This window comes from Camponotus floridanus, unplaced genomic scaffold, assembly GCF_003227725.1.
Source record: "Camponotus floridanus strain SB8 unplaced genomic scaffold, Cflo_v7.5 scaffold31, whole genome shotgun sequence".
NCBI lineage: Eukaryota > Metazoa > Arthropoda > Insecta > Hymenoptera > Formicidae > Camponotus > Camponotus floridanus.
The window spans coordinates 1248639-1266764 of NW_020229448.1; the positions used below are offsets into that span (position 1 = coordinate 1248639).

The 18126-nt window shown below is 39.1% G+C and overlaps 1 protein-coding gene and 1 long non-coding RNA gene across 3 annotated transcripts in view; one reads left to right on the top strand and one right to left on the bottom strand.

The window, feature by feature from the left end:
• The window catches only part of LOC105252405 (homeotic protein ultrabithorax), a 102326-nt gene that overhangs the window by 58265 nt on the left and 25935 nt on the right, over positions 1-18126 (top strand). The gene's annotated exons all lie outside the window — the stretch shown is intronic.
• Positions 1-18126, bottom strand: part of LOC109610083 — a 109363-nt gene that overhangs the window by 55827 nt on the left and 35410 nt on the right. Inside the window, exon 2 of the long non-coding RNA XR_003123058.1 lies at positions 16648-16874. This is a non-coding gene — a long non-coding RNA (uncharacterized LOC109610083). The remainder of the gene's footprint in view (positions 1-16647; positions 16875-18126) is intronic.

An 18126-nucleotide genomic window follows, 5' to 3' on the forward strand; every position in this document is an offset into this window, starting at 1 on the left:
TCTATAAGAAGCGAATTTTTTTTAAAATGTGTCGTACAATGCAATGGACCTTAAAAAAATAGTTTTTCCGGAAAATTTGTCTCCTATGCACGTTCTCTTCATTTCGAATAGAAAGATGCGAGTCTCTTTATAAAAAATATTTATGAGATTTGCATGTTTGTCTCTGCTTATTTATTATTACATTTAGTATCAGTTCTCTCCTTTGTTCCGGATTATTTTTCCCCAACGTTTCTTCTCAAAATCCGAGATTTTTTAAGGTTCTTTGCATTGTTGCGTAACTTTCACTCGTATTTCCGACGCACCTTTCGCGCGTTCTCAAACTAGACACACCTAAAAAAGAAGAAGGAACAAAAAATCGACTACAAAAGAATCATATTTACGAGCAGCCGCGTGAATGTAAGCGGTTTCTGGATTCATTTTGACTTTCATTTCCATATATTTCTTCGAATCGTCACACTATTGCGCACGGTTTATCTTCTTTATATTTTACAATTTAACTCACGAATTTATTTATTTACATTAATGTGAATAGAATAAATTTGTGTACATATTTATAATAAACAAGCATTTACCAAACATTTTTAATTAGTTGAATTCACGTTTGTATTTGTTTTTTAATAAAAAAAATTTGTCTAAGAAAGAATATCTCTCATTAAATAATATAATAATATAATATGTTAATGTATCTTTTCTAATAGATAATATACGTATCTTTTCAACGTAAATAGCATTTCATATTAAAACGAGCTAGTGAGTTTGTGTTGTTCTTAAAATATATGTGATTATTTAATGCTTCCTATACCTATAGCTGGTATACACAATTCATATACGATGTGATCGATACAACATGATATCCCTGCGATAGCTATTATAATTGGATTAGTATCTCGAATGTTTCTTGTCGAAGAACACGTACGGCGGACACAGGTAATTCAATAAGCATCCAAGAGCATCGATCTCCTAGACATTTAGTCCATTAGATTCCATGTCAGTTTATTGCTTCACGTTTTACGGCCTTGCCCAAGAGTATTCTGATTCCCCTCTGCGTTAATCTTTCCTCCCTTAATCTTATTTCGAACCAATTAACGTTTACCATAACGTTTTTCACGCTCGAACGCACGTGGTTTAGAATTGCTATTGTGTTTTAATATTTATTTTATAAATTATTATAATTTATTAAATTATACTACGCGAAAGGAGTTTTAGATCGAATTGATTTTGATTGCAAGTTTTTTTAAGACAGATAAACGCGCAGATTTAGAGTAGAGTAGAGATTTAGTAGTTAGAGGCGAAACATCTCTCGGCATTTACGATGTCACACACATTCAATCAATATCGTATTTCGATTGCTGTGAAATATAGCCAATCTCGAGAATGCTCATCTCCGATTTTAGATCCCTCTCCCCTTTTATTCACCCCTTCACCGCATTAGACGCTGTACTGTAATCCTCCGCCGGATATGCAAATCAATCCTACAATTTCCAGTGATTTATCTATTGCACATAATTCATTTAAGTGTATCTCGATTCGAGTGAAAAAAATGATCGCGCCGTTATTTATATAAAACATTCCGGAAATACGTAATCCCTTCTCAGGCGCTTACGTAAGTTGTATAGCGGACGGAAATCTTCCGCGCGACTTGGCCAATCTTATAATGTCTAATGATTAATTCTCCGGGTCCAATTTCTTTAAGTGTGCCATAAGTTGGTCGAGAATTAGACAGTTACTTTGATCGCACGAGAAGAGGCGCGCTTTGAAATTTATATGCTCGCGTGCGCGTGTGTTAGGCTGCGTTACTCGGAGTGTTTCCTAGACAGCTCCGGCGAAACACGTTTACTCATTCCACTAGTGCGCGAATTTAAATATAAGTAAAAGGCTTTACTGGCACACAATCCGGGGAGTATCGTCTTTCTTTCTGGAAGTTGATTTGCCTTGCATGAAGCTTAGGAAGAGGGCTGCCTCTGCCGGGAATTCGTTGTACAGGTTGCTTTCTCCTTCCTTTTCCTCGGCAATAGAGGCAATGAGAGAGAAGAGAGAGGCAGACTTCGATCTCGACTAGGCATCGCGACATCGAGGCGAGCTCCCTTGATTTCACCGATTTTTCTCTCGCCTGTAGTATTTTGTTTAAAAAGGAAATTCTCTTTTTTCCTCTTTTTATACAGCATGTTACGTCATCATCTTATTTGTTAAATTCGACTTGATTGTTTGATAATATTTAATATATTTAATTGATATAAAAAATACGCGACTATATGTTTTGAATTAGTTTCGTTAGAAAATTTTTCATATAATTCTTAACGAAAGAATGAAGAAATTCTTTCTTGAATTCACAATGTGATTTCACAGATTCACAAAGAGATATTTAGGTCAAAAACCTTGGACGTTCACAAAGAGGGACAGTTGAAAAAAACTTTAACGATGCCTTATGTAATTTGGCTGACCCCATTTGACCCTCGTAATAGCATCCCATTCGCAAGTTTGACCTCTCGACTCTTGTAAAGAAAAATGTGCTAATTCCATAATAACTGCATAACAGTTGGTGCATTACAAACATATTCTTCACAGAAATTAAGAAATTACTATAAACTTTCTTATTATTCATGTAACGCATTTAATTGATAATTTATAATCATGAAGAAAAATAAAATGACACAACTAGCTCTTCTTTCTTGCGAAAAATATTTGCGATTTCGCTTTCGATTTCCGACTATCGCGCCATTTTAGTTTCGTAATCGAAAATATATAACTTTTATGACTCTAAGCACGCGCATGAAATATTCGACTTATAGCATTAACATAATCCAATGACAGGATGACGCATCGGAAACCTATCGAAATCCCGCAAATCCTTGCGGGTGCGGCAGTTATCCCGAGCGAGCGGTTTCTCGCGGATTTCTCTCATTTAATATCAGCAATTTAACTACTTCAACATCGCGCCGCAAAGGTCATAAATATCAGCCACCGTGGTCCGGAGAACGATCGTTGTCGCGATAGGGATGCGCTAGATCGTGGTTGCACGACTCAGCAACGGAAGCGCACTCTGTAAGGGAGGTAGACAAAGTTGGAGTGAGACAAAGAGACGGAGGAAGAAGAAGAGTCGCACGGGGGTGACAAAGGGGGGGAAGCATCGAAACGGGAAAGGGGAAGAGCGAGTCGTAGAAGGGGTTGGTAGCACGGGGGATGGGCGGAAAGCGGAGGCAACGGGAGAGAAAAAGAAGCGGAATGAAACGCTAGGCGCTGGCTACACAAGTACACTCGGTGCTGGCACGCCAAAGGCTATACTTATACCCTATAGGCAGTGGTGCATGGTATGCCATGATGGCAGTAACTCCAGAATCCCGGGGCTTAAACTCGCCTAGCACCGAGGATCAGTGGGGAAACTTCCTGCACCGCGGCTTAAAGGCTTCGTGGTTGCTGCTCCCTTGCTTTCCAGGTGGAGGGAGCAACTTTTCGCCATGTTAATGGGCGCAATATGATCATACGTGGCGCATCCGCGTATTTATGTGTGTACGTTCTTACTTTTGTTTCTTTTTCTTTTCACGACAATGAAAACGCGTAATTTAAACGTAATTCATTAGGAATGAGGGACAAAGATAAAGACGGATAGAAGATTGACAGGATGGAAGGATCTGCATTAAGTATTAGCTACACTCAAAATAATTTTTTATAGAAAATTCTTACTGTACTTTTGTTTTTTTTTTCTTTTCGCGACAATAAAAACGCGTAATTTAAACGTAATTCATTAGGAATGAGAGACAAAGATGAAGGCGAATAGAAGATTAACAGAATGGAAGAATCTGCATTAAGTATTAGCTACACTCAAAATAATTTTTCATAGAAAATTCTTACTGTACTTTTGTTTCTTTTTCTTTTCACGACAATGAAAACGCGTAATTTAAATGTAATTCATTAGGAATGAGAGACAAAGATAAAGGCGGATAGAAGATTGACAGAATGGAAGAATCTGTATTAAGTATTAGCTACACTTAAGATAATTTTTCACGGAATAATACAAGGGGGAATAAGTTCAAACCTGCTTATTAAAATAGCAGTGATATGTGTCGTGTCATACACGTATTAATAGCAATAATATGATGTACGATGAGCTATATACGCAAGGCTGTATTACAAGGCTATTTAATTAAGCGATCGTATCGAAAGACGCAGAATGCGTTTTTATATAATACATGTTTACTCCTTTAACGTTATCTCGATATATCGCGCATTATGCATAATAATATCGGCTATTTTGCATTTGCTCCTTGTATCCCGTCACGATTAGTAATGTGGAGAGAAGTAGACCCGTCGTTAATAAAGACATTAATATTGACTGGCAAATGTATCTAGATATGCCGCGAGGGTAGAGGCAATCCAAGTCCGGAATAGCGCTTGGGAATAGAATGCTCGGTCACGACAGGAATAACGTTTAAGAATAAAAGATGAGAGCGAAAAAGGAAAGTACTTATTGCTTATTTATAAGAAGCCAGGAGAGAATGTTGTTTATGAGACGGCTACGCGCGTCGAAATATGCAAGAAAATGTATATAATAAATAATCTTATTTACGTGACGTTTAGAATCAACGCACAATTGTAGGAAATATATTCTATAGTCTCGCAAATAACAACATAATCATTATGCAAGCGCATTCTCGATTTTATTAGTTTGCTCCATGAATTCTCTCCCCAATTTTAAAATAAACAACTAAATTATTCAATAAACTATTGATAAAAAAAATGGTGTCTTTTTTAAAATTTCTGGAATAGAATCAGCGGCCATAATTTCTTTGCTTTTGGAGTTTCGATCTTTTTCCGATCAGACCGCCCCTTTGAGAGGGTACCGCAAGATTTATTCGCCGTCTGGTCACCATAGCGGACGAATTTCATCAAAATGGGCAGCATATGGCGTACGCTGACGCCATTCTGCGGCAACATCCGTAGGGATTTTCGAATTTTGTTCGTCGTGATTGCACTCATAGAATCCATATTTCAGTTGCGAGAAGAAACGGGCTAATCAAACGTCACAGATGCGGTGTATCGGATTACAAGAGAGGCCGAAAGAAATCCACCTCTTTTCGCATCAGATTTTCAGGAGGAGGTTAAAAAAAATATTAGTAAAATTAACGAGAAATTTACATTGTTAAAAATTTTTTAAATAATAAATAGTGAGATTTTGCATGAAGAAAAGACGATTGTACCCGCTTCTCTCAGGCTGTTGGGCATTACAGGCTATGGCAGATGTATCTATGGAGATTTCGAAAACGTAGCCTATGGGGAGTTGCGTGATGGTCGCATCCTTAGAGACGCACGTGGTGCTGTGTATCGTATTACGTCGGTTCCACGTGCCAATAGCGACCGCAATTTTCTCGATCAGCTTTCCATCGGGTTACAATTACCAATTTACTCGCAAAGCGTGAGATATATATTCGCGTATGCATGGGAAGTATCATCCCATACGCACATAGTATTTTATATAACTTATAATCGAGTTACTCCATAATACAAATTTAATTCGTGTTATGTTCATTATTATATATTGTGCTACATTGATGTATATCGTTGATCCAATCTTATCACTTTAATAGTTTCACATCAACTTTCTGTGTCAAAAAAGTGTATCGCGAAAATATACTCCTGGACAAAATTAACGCATAATTTTTTTTTTCATTTTTCCTTCAAAAGCTGATATTTAAATTTAACGAAAAATTTTAAAGAAAAAGTGAAAAAAATTATGCGTTAATTTTGTCCAGAAGTATAAAATTAATTTTAAAAAATTTTAGCATGTACATAAAATAGCTTTTCAATTAAAAAAAGGGGAAGGGAGAGGAAAGATATCTTTTCTCACTCAAATTTTAAATAAAGAATCACAGGTTTCTTGTGTGCTGTTATTTCCATCGTCCATTATAATGATATGTATCGATAATCTATGGCAAGCGGTACTGAAGGAGGAGATTGGCGGCTGATTGTACAGAGAAACATTACGCAGACGCAAGTTCCGGAAAGCTTACTTGTCATCCATGTTATAACTTTGCTCGGCAGCCATTGATTACGGCACACCGCGCCTTATCTTCCCCTTACACGCCTGGGGATCAGAATCCCCGGTCTGGAAATATTTCGTACATCCCCGAAATTAATATCTGTTGGTTCAATATCATCCGTCGACCGCTTCTAGCTATGATGGCATTAGTCGGCGGCTTAATAACGATGAAAGAAATAATCTGTGTCTATTGCTTACTTCATTAAGAGACATATGCAAAATACATTCAGAGTCGTTAATGAAAGTTCCAGATTTTTATCAAAATAATTTTCTTCCCACAAATTATAATTGTATTATTCGCATCGTATTTGTATAGAAATATGTGCAAAAATAAATTACATTCTTTCCTGTTTAAAAATTATTTTTATTTTAATTTAAAAAAATGTAGCATATGTATTGCTTTTGATAATTCTTTTCATTTTATTAATATTTATTTCCCAACATTTTAAACATTTTTTTGAAAGAAATTATTTATTATTTTTTCTCAAGATAATAAAAGCTCAATGGTATGTAATAATAAAATTCTCTATACATGATAGGTTGATGACAACGTGTACGCAAGAGGCGCAAAAAATTCGCCGACGTGCATTGCGTGATTCAAAATTTAATTCTTTACAAAGTTTTACGGAAGTTTCGCGGCCGGCCATCAAAAAGAATGCACCTCGGCGTAAAACCCGTTCGTGCCATAAGTGGGAATTTCAGGTACTTGGCTCGGCAATTTTTTAACGCGGCGACGAGCGGAATACACAATGTATCGGGCAGTTTAATAATCGAGGTACGACAAAGTATTCGGCTCACGAATGACGCGACGATGATGATCCGCCATTTCACCGCAACTTGGGAGGTCCGCTCTCGATATCCCTTCGCCTCCCCGCGCCTTTCGCCTCCCTACCCCTTTCCCTCCTCTCCCTTCCTCCTCACCTGCCCTCTCATTTCTTCCTCGTTCATGCGCTTCACCCTTTCGCTCCGCGCGATGCCTCTCTTCGGTCTCTTACCTTCTCCTCCCTCCATCATCTCTCATGGCTACCTTCCTCATCCGTTCGCTCTTTCTCGCTCCTCGTTTGACTGTCCTTCTCGATGCGCGTTGTACCTGGTCCTCCTCTGTCCCTTTTTTTCTCCACTATGTGCTCTACCTTCCTCGCCGTCCTCTGTGTCAGGTAGACTCCTCGTCTCTCGTTTCAATTGGGACATGCCCATGGGAGCTTCAACTAGTTTCGAACGTATTTTTTGGCTATTGGGCAGTTGGAAGAGGATAAGACAATACACGGAAAATGTGATCGAAGCTTCATTTCCTCGCGACATTATATATAACGCTACCGCAATAAACGTTAAAATGTTACTTTTTATATTATCAAGGAAAAATTGAATAATAATTTAATCGCCCTCTCTTTTTGCGCATAAATATTATTATATATTCCTTCATATTCTTCGTTGAGTTTAATTTTATCTATATAATTCAACTTGTAGTTACAATTCGTCCAATTACTAGCGATTTTTTCCATTAGATGAAAACGAGTTTAAGCTCCGAAGGAGATAAGAATCTCAAGGATAGCGAATTGTAAAAGATGAGGTGGCACAAAGACAATCGCATCGATAAACGTAACAGCTACATCGATGTAACGTCCGTAATAACCGGCAATTTGCGAGAGGTACTTTTAGTTAGGCAACTCGCGTAGCCGCCTCTTCATGAGACCAGGAGAATGAAATTGCGGAAAGAGACGACGGGAAAGGTGGGATCGGGAAAGGGGTGAGGGGCGACAAAGGAATGGTGTGCCAGTCGCGCTCGACCGGTCGGAACGAGAATAATTATTGCGGGAGGAGCTATTTGCTCGCGTCTTCACGGAGATTTTGACGATAGCGCTTACGTAAAACTGGGTGTTGGTAAAGAGAAAGAGGGAAAAAGAGAGAGAGAGAGAGAGAGCGGAAGAGCGCAGATTGCTTTTAAAACAATAAAAGCAAGCAATGTACGCTTGCGTTTTTCGGACATATTTATTTATTTTTTTTCCGCCTTGCAAAATGAAGATGTAATTACCGTTTTCCGCAAATTAGCGAGTAACGATGATAGCCGCAAGGATAACGCTGCGGGATGAAATAATAGGGCGAAGAATTATTGTGAAAAACGAGTAAAAGGGATAAACGGTCTTGTTCTATAAACGTATATTGTATATATACATACATATATATATATATATATATATATATATATGTATATACACATAGATGAGTGCGTAATAATAACAGTGGTACCGAACGCGTTAGAAAATGCAAGTACATCGGTGAGCAAAGGCTAGAGAGGTATTCTTAAAACGACTCAATGTACTGGGCGTGTATCGACTTAACGATTACCTTTATAACCGTTTTGATCTCTATACGTTGATAACTCTTTCCTTGAACAATATATATATATATATATATATATATATACATATACATATATATATCTTTTAATATTTGAAAATTTTCTTTTCTTTCTTTTTAAACTCCTCTTAAATTTCTACTGTTCCTTAGGAATATAAAAGCATTCAAGAAGAATTAATTACCTTCTTAATTATCCACAATTTTAAAATACTACCACTTATTAGTAGACACATATTTCTTTAAAAAAGAATCATATCTCTCAATTTCTTATTTTTTGTTATATTATTATTTATTATTCTTAATTCCATTTTGAATTAAAATTGCGAAATTTCGTACACGTGATGATATTAACGTAACTACCGATGATCACAGCAAATAGCGTGATACAAGCGGCTTATCGTAGGGCTTATGATTACAGCAGCTTGCGGTTGTAATTTTATTAACGCTTGATTATATATCGATTGAATCATACACAAGCTACCTCTACATTAATAAAACTGACTGTCGACAGTTTTCATGTCTCGAAGGCATTATGTGTATTACTACCTGGTGGTTTGCATCCTTTACAACGTATAACAATAATGTGCGCTTTACAACATTGTAAAAAATATCGCAGAAACTTTATACATATATTTTTATAATCGTATATTCTTCATAAATATTATTAAAAGTCTTTTTTGAAAAGTAAAAGAAAAGTGAGAATTATATATTCGAAATATGCGGTTATAAAAAAAAGCGTTACTTTTAGTACATGCAAATTTACACATCTTCCTCAATTACTTTCGATACAATGTATGATATTACATATCGTATATTTCACCCTTTAATATGCGGTTTTAAAAGTTGACAAATTACGAGATGCCAATTTAAACATCGATTTAACAACATTCTATAGCTTATCGTCAATCAATCCGTGGTATGGACAGGGATAATATTTTCGTGTAATTTGCGTAATCTCTCCGGAGAATAAATCCGGCCTGCGCGAACGCGAGTAAACGACGATAAAGTGGCTGCGATGTCGGTGATTGGTCGATTTTCGATGGGAACGAGTTGAGTTTTTGCCACAATAAAACGCATCCACGTAATCAAAACCGAAACGAGGGTATGATGGGTACGCTATTATCGCAGTTATGGAATGCGCGTGTTTATCACTCGATCAAAGTTGCGATGCCGGTGAAAAGATTATTCTACTATAACTGCACTTTCGAAGAGAAACCCCCTTCAATAGATTATATAATACATCTTTAATAATATAAAATGAAACTTGCAATCGAGAAGTTGCTACATATTTGTTACGTTATTACAAAAATATATTATACCATTTATACGGATTATGAAATGCATCCATGACATTTGTAATCTAAAGCAACAATTTCTTTTGCTTCAATATTTTTTATGGGAAAGATACCGTTGCTTGATAAAAAATATTATCGCCAGCAAATATCTCTTTCGCTGGACGTATGAAGAAATCGTATAATCGTTAACATAATTAAGCAATCCCTAATTAATCGCGCTTATCGCGGAACATGTATTAGTTTTTGACTCCAATTAACCCAGGCGGCCGGACGAAAGAAGTTTTGCGTTTGTTAATTACCGACGCCGGCCGATCGATGTGTTAAAATTCGACATTTATCGGACGAAAATCGGAGACGAAATTTATCGGCGACTCTCTCTCTCTCTCGCATCGCGGGCCAATCTGGTTGGCAACATGGCGCGTTGGCAAAACAGAGGTGAAGGGTGGTGGTGGGAAGGCGTGAGGAGGGAGGGAGGGATGGTTCAGGAAGGGGGTAGGACGAAAAAGGAGTCTCATCGCAAGGGCTGGCCCCGCGGGGACTAATTTTTATTTTCCCTCTTTTCCAGTAAGTGCTCCGCGTCCACCTATTTCTCATAAATTTGAATTAATTTACATGCATTTGAATTTAATGCACCGCCATGCTTTATCAAAGCAATTAAGCTTTTAAGCGCGCATTTGCATTAATCCAATGTTTACAATTACGGCACGAACCTCTTTTTCGAGCGCGGCCCGGGTTATTCCCCCCCCCCCTCTCTCGTCCCTTCTGGACACTGGCTACAGTCGAGAGACACTCTAAGATATACAGATTGATTCTCTCTGTATCTTACATGTTATATTTCATAGAGATAATGAATTTATCATTAATTAGCAATCTCGGGAATAATGCATCGCGTTAAGTCATTGAACGTACTTAAACGGCACGTGTATATACATAACGCGATAAGAGAGCTACGTAATTAATATTATTAATCATTCTTTACACGGACTGCTTATCATACATGTATCTTCCTTCGTAATAAATACTCGTAATTTATAACGCGTAACGACGCTACGCCTCGTATCGAAGTCGCGGAAAGGTAATTGGCTAATGCGTCATTACGATGAATTAAATATCTCCCTCGTCACATAATGCAATAGCATTTCTCATATTACGCGCATTATCTTTTTCGTAATTCGCATTCGCGTTAGGTTCCTGCCGCAGCCGGTTTCCTCGCAATCAAGAGCTTTTCAAGAGCCGCGAGAGTCCGCCGAGGACTCAAAGGCCGCAACATAGTCGGGATGATTTACGCTAATTAAGATTCTAGTAGCGAACATTATTGCCTATTTGTAAGTTATAGGACTGTACTGGGAAGGAATTTTTCGCAAAATTCAAGATGGTGAAATGCGGTAACATTGTAGTAGCGCTGCGCAATAATTTTCACGATGCTTTCTCGCGTGAAAAATGTTCCAGGCGAAATATATATATATAGGTTCTTTTCTTCCTCCGCAACGATAATGGATATATAAGGGAAAAAGTTATCGAATAAAATTGCATAATTTTATAAGAAAGCTCTGTACTATCATTTTCCGCTACCATTTGTGTGCAATTACACTTTTTTTAAATAAATCCCTAAATTCTTTTCGACATATTAATAGATGTTTTTATTCTAAAAAAGTTTTACATATATAATGTTTAAGAAAGGATTATTCAAATTTATTTCTTGATTAAATTTACTTCTTCATGTCTGTTTATGATTGATTCAACTATTCCTTCTCTCTCTTTCTCCTCTCTCTTCTCCTCCAACTTCCTCTAACTCTCTCCCAAAAAGAGGGAATATTGTCTCGCGAACACGGACACGGAGGTATGAGTGTAGTATCTATAGATATAATATAGGGAGTGAAGCAAAAGTCCTATTCAAAGCGGATGATTCAGTGGCCGCTGCTGCGCTGCTGGATAAGATCTCGTAGTCTGCCGCCTCGTTCATCTTAACCGCGAGACCGGCCAACCTGCGACAGCTAACCATTCGCCAACCTGTCCGGTCGCAGCGGAATCGCGCTACCTAGATAATCCGTAGGAGCATCCGGATCGGCGGATTCGGTCTCCGAATATTTCGGGACGAGAGCTCATTACGTGTTCAATAACCCGGGTACGTGTCGAACGCCTCCAACTTTTTCGCGCGACACATCCGGAGAGATGACGGGGTCGGAAATACGTCGGGTTTTTTAATACGCCAAAAAGCTTGCCGTGTCGCGGGAACATTTTTGGTATAGCTCGCTCTAGCCTATCGCGGATATGGAGTATTCCGCGAACTAGTTCGGCCCAACTTTCTTGATTTACGCGAGTTCATTATTATTTTCGCGCTACGGAACAATCGCCTCTTCCGCACTTCCGTCTGTAACCCCCTCCCTCCGCCGCTCTCGCGCTAGAGATGAAAAGTCACGACTGGAATACGTTGAATAATGGAGGAAATTTTTTCTTCGCCATGACTCTGCATTTTATGCTGAATATTTCAAGACTCGAGTATATACGCAGTTGTGTGTGATGGAGAGGAACAAAAGTAACATCCTCCCTCGTTTAAAATCGTAAAAAGGAAAAAAAATCGAATCGTACGCGCCTCGCATCCCTGGAGTCACGAATTCAGAAATATGCGACGACGCAAAATTACTTATCTTTTTGCCGCCCTTTAAACAGGAGCAATACCTCGCTCCGTCATTATCGCGCGCGCCGCGCTTTAAATTTTTTCGACGCGTCGAGTGTAATTTACTCTCCCAGCGAAATTTCCAACTCGGCTGTAGCAATTATTAATAATTGCGCATTGCGATCCTATCTAACGTATCGTTTCCGAAAATCCAAATTTCAAAGTGCAGCTCGACCGGGCCGGTAATCATAGTTTCTTGCTCGATTTTATACGCGCGATGGCGTCTTATTCGTCGAAACCGGCTCTCCCCACCCCCTTCTTCCCTCCCCGGCCGCTCTTGTACGTACCGGATGAGGGCCCCCCGGGGCTTCGTCGAATCACAAGTACGAAGGACCTGCCCTCTGTGTCTTGCTCCGTTCCAGAGAGGAGCCACCGTGCCGCAAAAGAACGTAAAAGATGCCGGCAATCCGTGGCCCTGCAAATTATCAAATCATCTCTAGTCCGATTAATGCCGTATATAAGTTAAGTCATTACTTTGTGAGACACGTAGCCAACGAGGGAATACGCGTGTGGGAGATTTATACATCGTTCCCTACCGTTCTTCCGAGGATCTATAATTAGAACCTCCGAGAGAAGATCTCTCGAACCTACCCGGTTGAGCTACATCTCTAACGCGTTTGAGACGGATATTTATCGGGCAAAATATTTACAGAAGCGAATTGTCGTTATTCCGCGTCTACGAATTATTAATTATTTTTATATCTCTTATTATTGTAATATAATTCGAGTGGAAGGACGTGGATGTAATAAAGTTACTTGGCGAAATTCGCTTCGATTCGCGCAGCTCTTTGTGGAGAGAACGCATCCTCGCACGCACTCTGATCTCTTCGTGCCCGTAGAGTTGGAAATAAGGCGGCAATAAAGCATATGTAAAATATATTCTTGAATTCCTTTTAGGACGCAGATATATGGATGGTTCGGTGGGTCGGTTGCCCGCTGGTAACCATGTTCCCTCCTCCCTTCCCCTCCTCCCCTCCTCCCCCCCGCGTTCTTCTTACAACGGCAGATACGCACACCGATGTGGGCACTGCGTGTACGTGTTACCGGGCGTGTGAGTTTATAGATGCACGGCGATGTAAGTAAGACAGACGATCCGTTTCATTAGAGGGTGTCGCAACGTTACCCACCTGTACCGGACCCTCTACCATCGCTCTCTTCGAGGTATCTTTTTTTTTTAAGATTCTCGCTTCCTTCGACGATTATTTTTGCTTAGAGGGGGCCAAGTATTTGTCTCGACGTAGAACGAATTTTATATCTATACAAAAAAGCGTACCATTTTTAATCTATTTTATTTTAAAATAATTTTCTTAATATTGATTTCGGTCATTCAAAGACGATGACGGTAGGAAATAATAAGACATGTCATAGAGATCTCGTACTATGTTATTGTCCTTCTTCGGAAGAGTAGCTTTAAAATTACGAATGTTAAATTCGATTAAGAATGATTGTGTATAAACGTAATCGATGATTCGGGAAAAACGTGAAAATTCTCTCGATACCGAGGAGCAGCAAGAAAGGGAAAGTTCACCGTTTCTGCTCGGCAGGAGAGGAGACGTGGGGGAGGTGGACGGAAAAAGATGTACGGAGCCGCGAGGTGTCGTCTTACAACCGGCTCTCGGTTCGCTTACCTATGCCGAGCCTCCTTTGCATGCCATCTCCACCACCATCTTACGTCGGCTTGCTCCTTTTGCGCCGCGTCCCACGAAACATCCTCCCTTTCGCCCGAGATGCACCGTTGCATTCGGTCTTTGCATAATTATTACGATTACCGCGAGTAGCAGCTGGCTCGTTGTGGAGAAGCCACCTCTCGGTATCTCCTCCCCCTCTCTCTCCCTTTCTCTCTCATTTTCGATTCGCCTCCCTTCTTTGTCTCGTTTTCGTCAGGAAGCGAGAGGTGAAAAAGAGAAACAAGGGCGGCATTTATGGCTCGCGTGTGTGCGTTAATTAAATTTCTTGCGTGATAGTAAACGCGAAATTATCTTCGGCATCTTCGCCGGCGTCTCTACTTTTTGCTCGCGATTAATTGCATACTTCGATGGATTGTCAGCCAATCGGCGTCTTTCCTCCATGTCATCAGATGCGGCGATGGATGAATTACAACGAATCACGTAACTCTGTAGAAGTCTGTATTAATGATACTCCGTAGTTTACGTATCGAGTCACGTTCTTCATTAAAACGCACAGTTCGAATTCTTGATCGAGTATGCGAATGACAATGTAACTTTCGATCGACCTTTGTTTTATTTTGATATAGATGAATCGCAATTCCAGCGTACCGATTATGATCGACAAGTACTATCAGACAATTTAAAAATTCGGCCACGATATTCAGGATACATTCAGGATAGATTGCAAATACACAATTGATCGCCATTACATACGCGGTATGAATGATTGATTCGAATGTTTTATTTCGTAGATGGGAACGTACCAAGTATAAATTTTATATTTCGTAATTATTTTTCATCAGCGTTCAAAAAAATATTTTACCGACGCGGATAGATTTCTAGGTATCACGAAAAATTTTTCGCCATTTTTTTGTATCCGTTACAACATTTTTTCATATAAAATTTATATCAGCAAATTCTAATAATACCTTCCGACGAAATTTAAGTAATTTAAATTTATGTTTAAAGTCAAATATTAATTATTACATTGGATAAATATAATTTTCTAGACTATTGTTAAAACGATTTTTTGTGTGTATCAGTCAAACAATATTAGCCCTATAGATAGATGTTACAGGAAGAATTTTTTTCTAAATTTTGATTCGGATAGAAATTTTTTTTTCTCATTTGGATTGGAATAGAAATTTTTTTTTTCATTTAGATAAGTTCTATCCGATCTTATTTCTACCGATTCGAATAGAAATTTTTTTTTTTTTTTTCATTTAGATGAATGCAAAATATGTCGCAATATTTGCTAATCATTTATTTAAATTAGTTAATTTTTCACACCTGAACAATTATTGTCGTAGTAGCATTTTTTTGAGTGGGCGAAAACAAACATGAATATAAATGAGTCTCGGACGGATTTTTCGTACGATAAGGTATTTGGAAAATCTGAATCATCTCTTTCGTTATTCTCGCTCAGCAGGATGCTTCACTTGCGTGGGAGCAAAGTCGGCACCTTGCCCGCGGCGTGGCTTACGCGCTTATTCAAAAGTGCTTGCACGTAAAGCCGATATCTTACTCTCGAACAAACTAAAGCTTCGCAAAGGTCTTCCCGTGACATATCTCCGCTTGCCGACGACATTTTCGTCCGCGTTGCGAAATTTCCCCAAGCGTATTCTACACGTACCGCGCTTTACCGGATTTGCGATTGCACGTAACGACGGGGCTCACTGAATCGATCTTTGCATTCCGGAATCAACCAGGAAAGGATTATTCCATTTCACGAAACGTACGATTCGATTACTGGCAATCGATAAATCTTCTTGGAAATATATTCTACTAGCTAATAATATATAGCTTTCTTAAAATGTGTGTATGTTGTTTTTTTGAAAATGAAATATACTTGACGATTTACTATACATGTTTCGCAGAGTCATACGTTTCGTTACCTCCCAAACAAATCCAACTCCTCAAGATTGCCGTGGCCGATCTTCGACATTCTAATTCGGACCGCTCGTTCGACCGTCTCGGTGTTGGAAAACGTCAGAGACTTTATTAGACATATTTATGAGAGACACGGTTAAATTCCATAAGCGTTCCATCTGACCGCTAAGTCTCACTAGTAGCTGCTACAGAAGAGATATACGTCTTCGCTGTTCCTCATTTGCGTGCGTCAAGCCTTAGTTTATTTATGCCGGCGGGTTTTTAGCATGTATTTATGATCGTTGAGGTTTCCGTCGTCACACCCCGAGAGGTCGCGTTGCCTCTCCCCTAAAAGAGAGACGAAGTCGGCGGTGTAACGCGCCGCGCACTCTTCGTTAGCCTCCGTTGTATATAACTTATTAATTACGGTTGACTAATGCGCTCCAGCTGTGCCACGTAGCAACATCTTACCTTCTCCCCTTCGTCCGCCAACCGTCCTCCAACTTTCTCCCGGTGCTTTCTCGGCAGCCCTTAGAGAGAGGAACGAGAGCGAGAGGAGAGAAAGAGCGAGGGGGTAGGTGGAGACGCCCCGGCAGAAACGAGTCGAAGATCCTGGTAGAGCGTGAAAGAGGAAGGGAAACGCGGGAAAAGGGGGGTCTAGGTGGTGTGGAAGAAGACGGGAGAGAGAAGAGAGTAGAGCGCGAGGGACGCCAGGCAGTAACTCACGCCCCCGAGAGGATTACCTACCTTGGCAAGGCTGGAGGAGGGTATATCCCACGTTGAGCTACGATCTTGCTGCGTAGCTACGCGTTCCTCATACCAAGTGTCCTCGGTGTACTCCCGTGCCGCGTGCAAACAGGGTTCTTCGAGAGCGTGAGCGCGTTCCGGATGGCACCGGAAGGCCGAAACTGGTGATACGTGAACGGACTATAGCATTCTTCAAACCAGACGGAATATTGTTCTAGGATGCGAGTCTAAAAAGAGAACGAAACATTGCCAAATGATTATCTATTCGTTTAATTTTTATCGTTATTTATACGAAAGCTTAATATTTATGAAACTAATGTCTTCCTTCCCATAGAAAAAATATTAATTTAACAAATTTAATCTTTTTATATAAAATTAAAAAAAATTAAATTTGTGTAATGTAATAGAATAACCGTAAAGAACCTTTGTGCGGAAAATAAAAACTTGCATCGATTAATGCAATTAAAATTTTGGATTTGTGTTGAAAATGCGCGCATATAATAATACAAAAATATGAAACATTATAATTATGTAATTTTTAGATTTTTCTCGATAACTTTAATAATGTATATAACCTGAATGCATGAAATAAATTATACAACGTATAAATCACAATAATACTAAGCATTATTTAATTTAGAAGCAAGAAATTTAGGAGGAAATTTACCACCCTGGTTGATGTATCGCTAGTCTTACGTACAAAAACTGCCCAACGTTGCGGAAACTCGAGGGGGCAAGCCTATAGGAAATATCTCAGGAGGAAGTCTGGGAAGTCCTTCATGAACCCAATTCACTTACTTTGATTTGATTGGTCCCGCGTATGATTCGACTCCGTATATATACACGCGCGTAACAGAGGGAAGCGGGAAAGGAGTGAGGGTTGCCGAAGCCAAGCTTTGGTTGGCATCGTGTTTTGCAAAGTTATACCAGCAAATCCCCAACAGCAATCAACGTATTGGCTGTTCTTGTTAGAGTTGGCAACCAGTTAAGTTGGGCTCCCTACCTCAGTTTATGGTCGAATACGTCGAATACGTCGAAACTCGGCAAATCTCTTTCAACCGACGTTTTCCCCTTCGCATTTGAAGCTGTTCTCAACGAGGCGAAAAAAAGCATCTGATTGCTTCGTAAAATTTTCTTTTACCGAGCTTCCATCTTTCCGATTGTTTTCCAAGATTTCTTTTTCAATAAAAGTATACTAGTTGGATTGATTATAATTTATAGATAAATGTTAAATTCAACATCTTTCAATACGAATTTTTGCGAGTTTGTTAAAATAAGATAAATTTACTTTACATATTTTGTATTGCGCATAATTCTTTAAAACTTTTTTTTTTTTAATATAATTCAGACTTTTGAAAGAACAATTCGTCGGATGAAGGTTTGGGCGGAGTTGAAATTTTCCAGGATATACGGGCGAGCATTTTTCAAGAAAGGCGTGAATAACGAGCGAAATATTTTTCGCTCTTCTAAACATGCTCT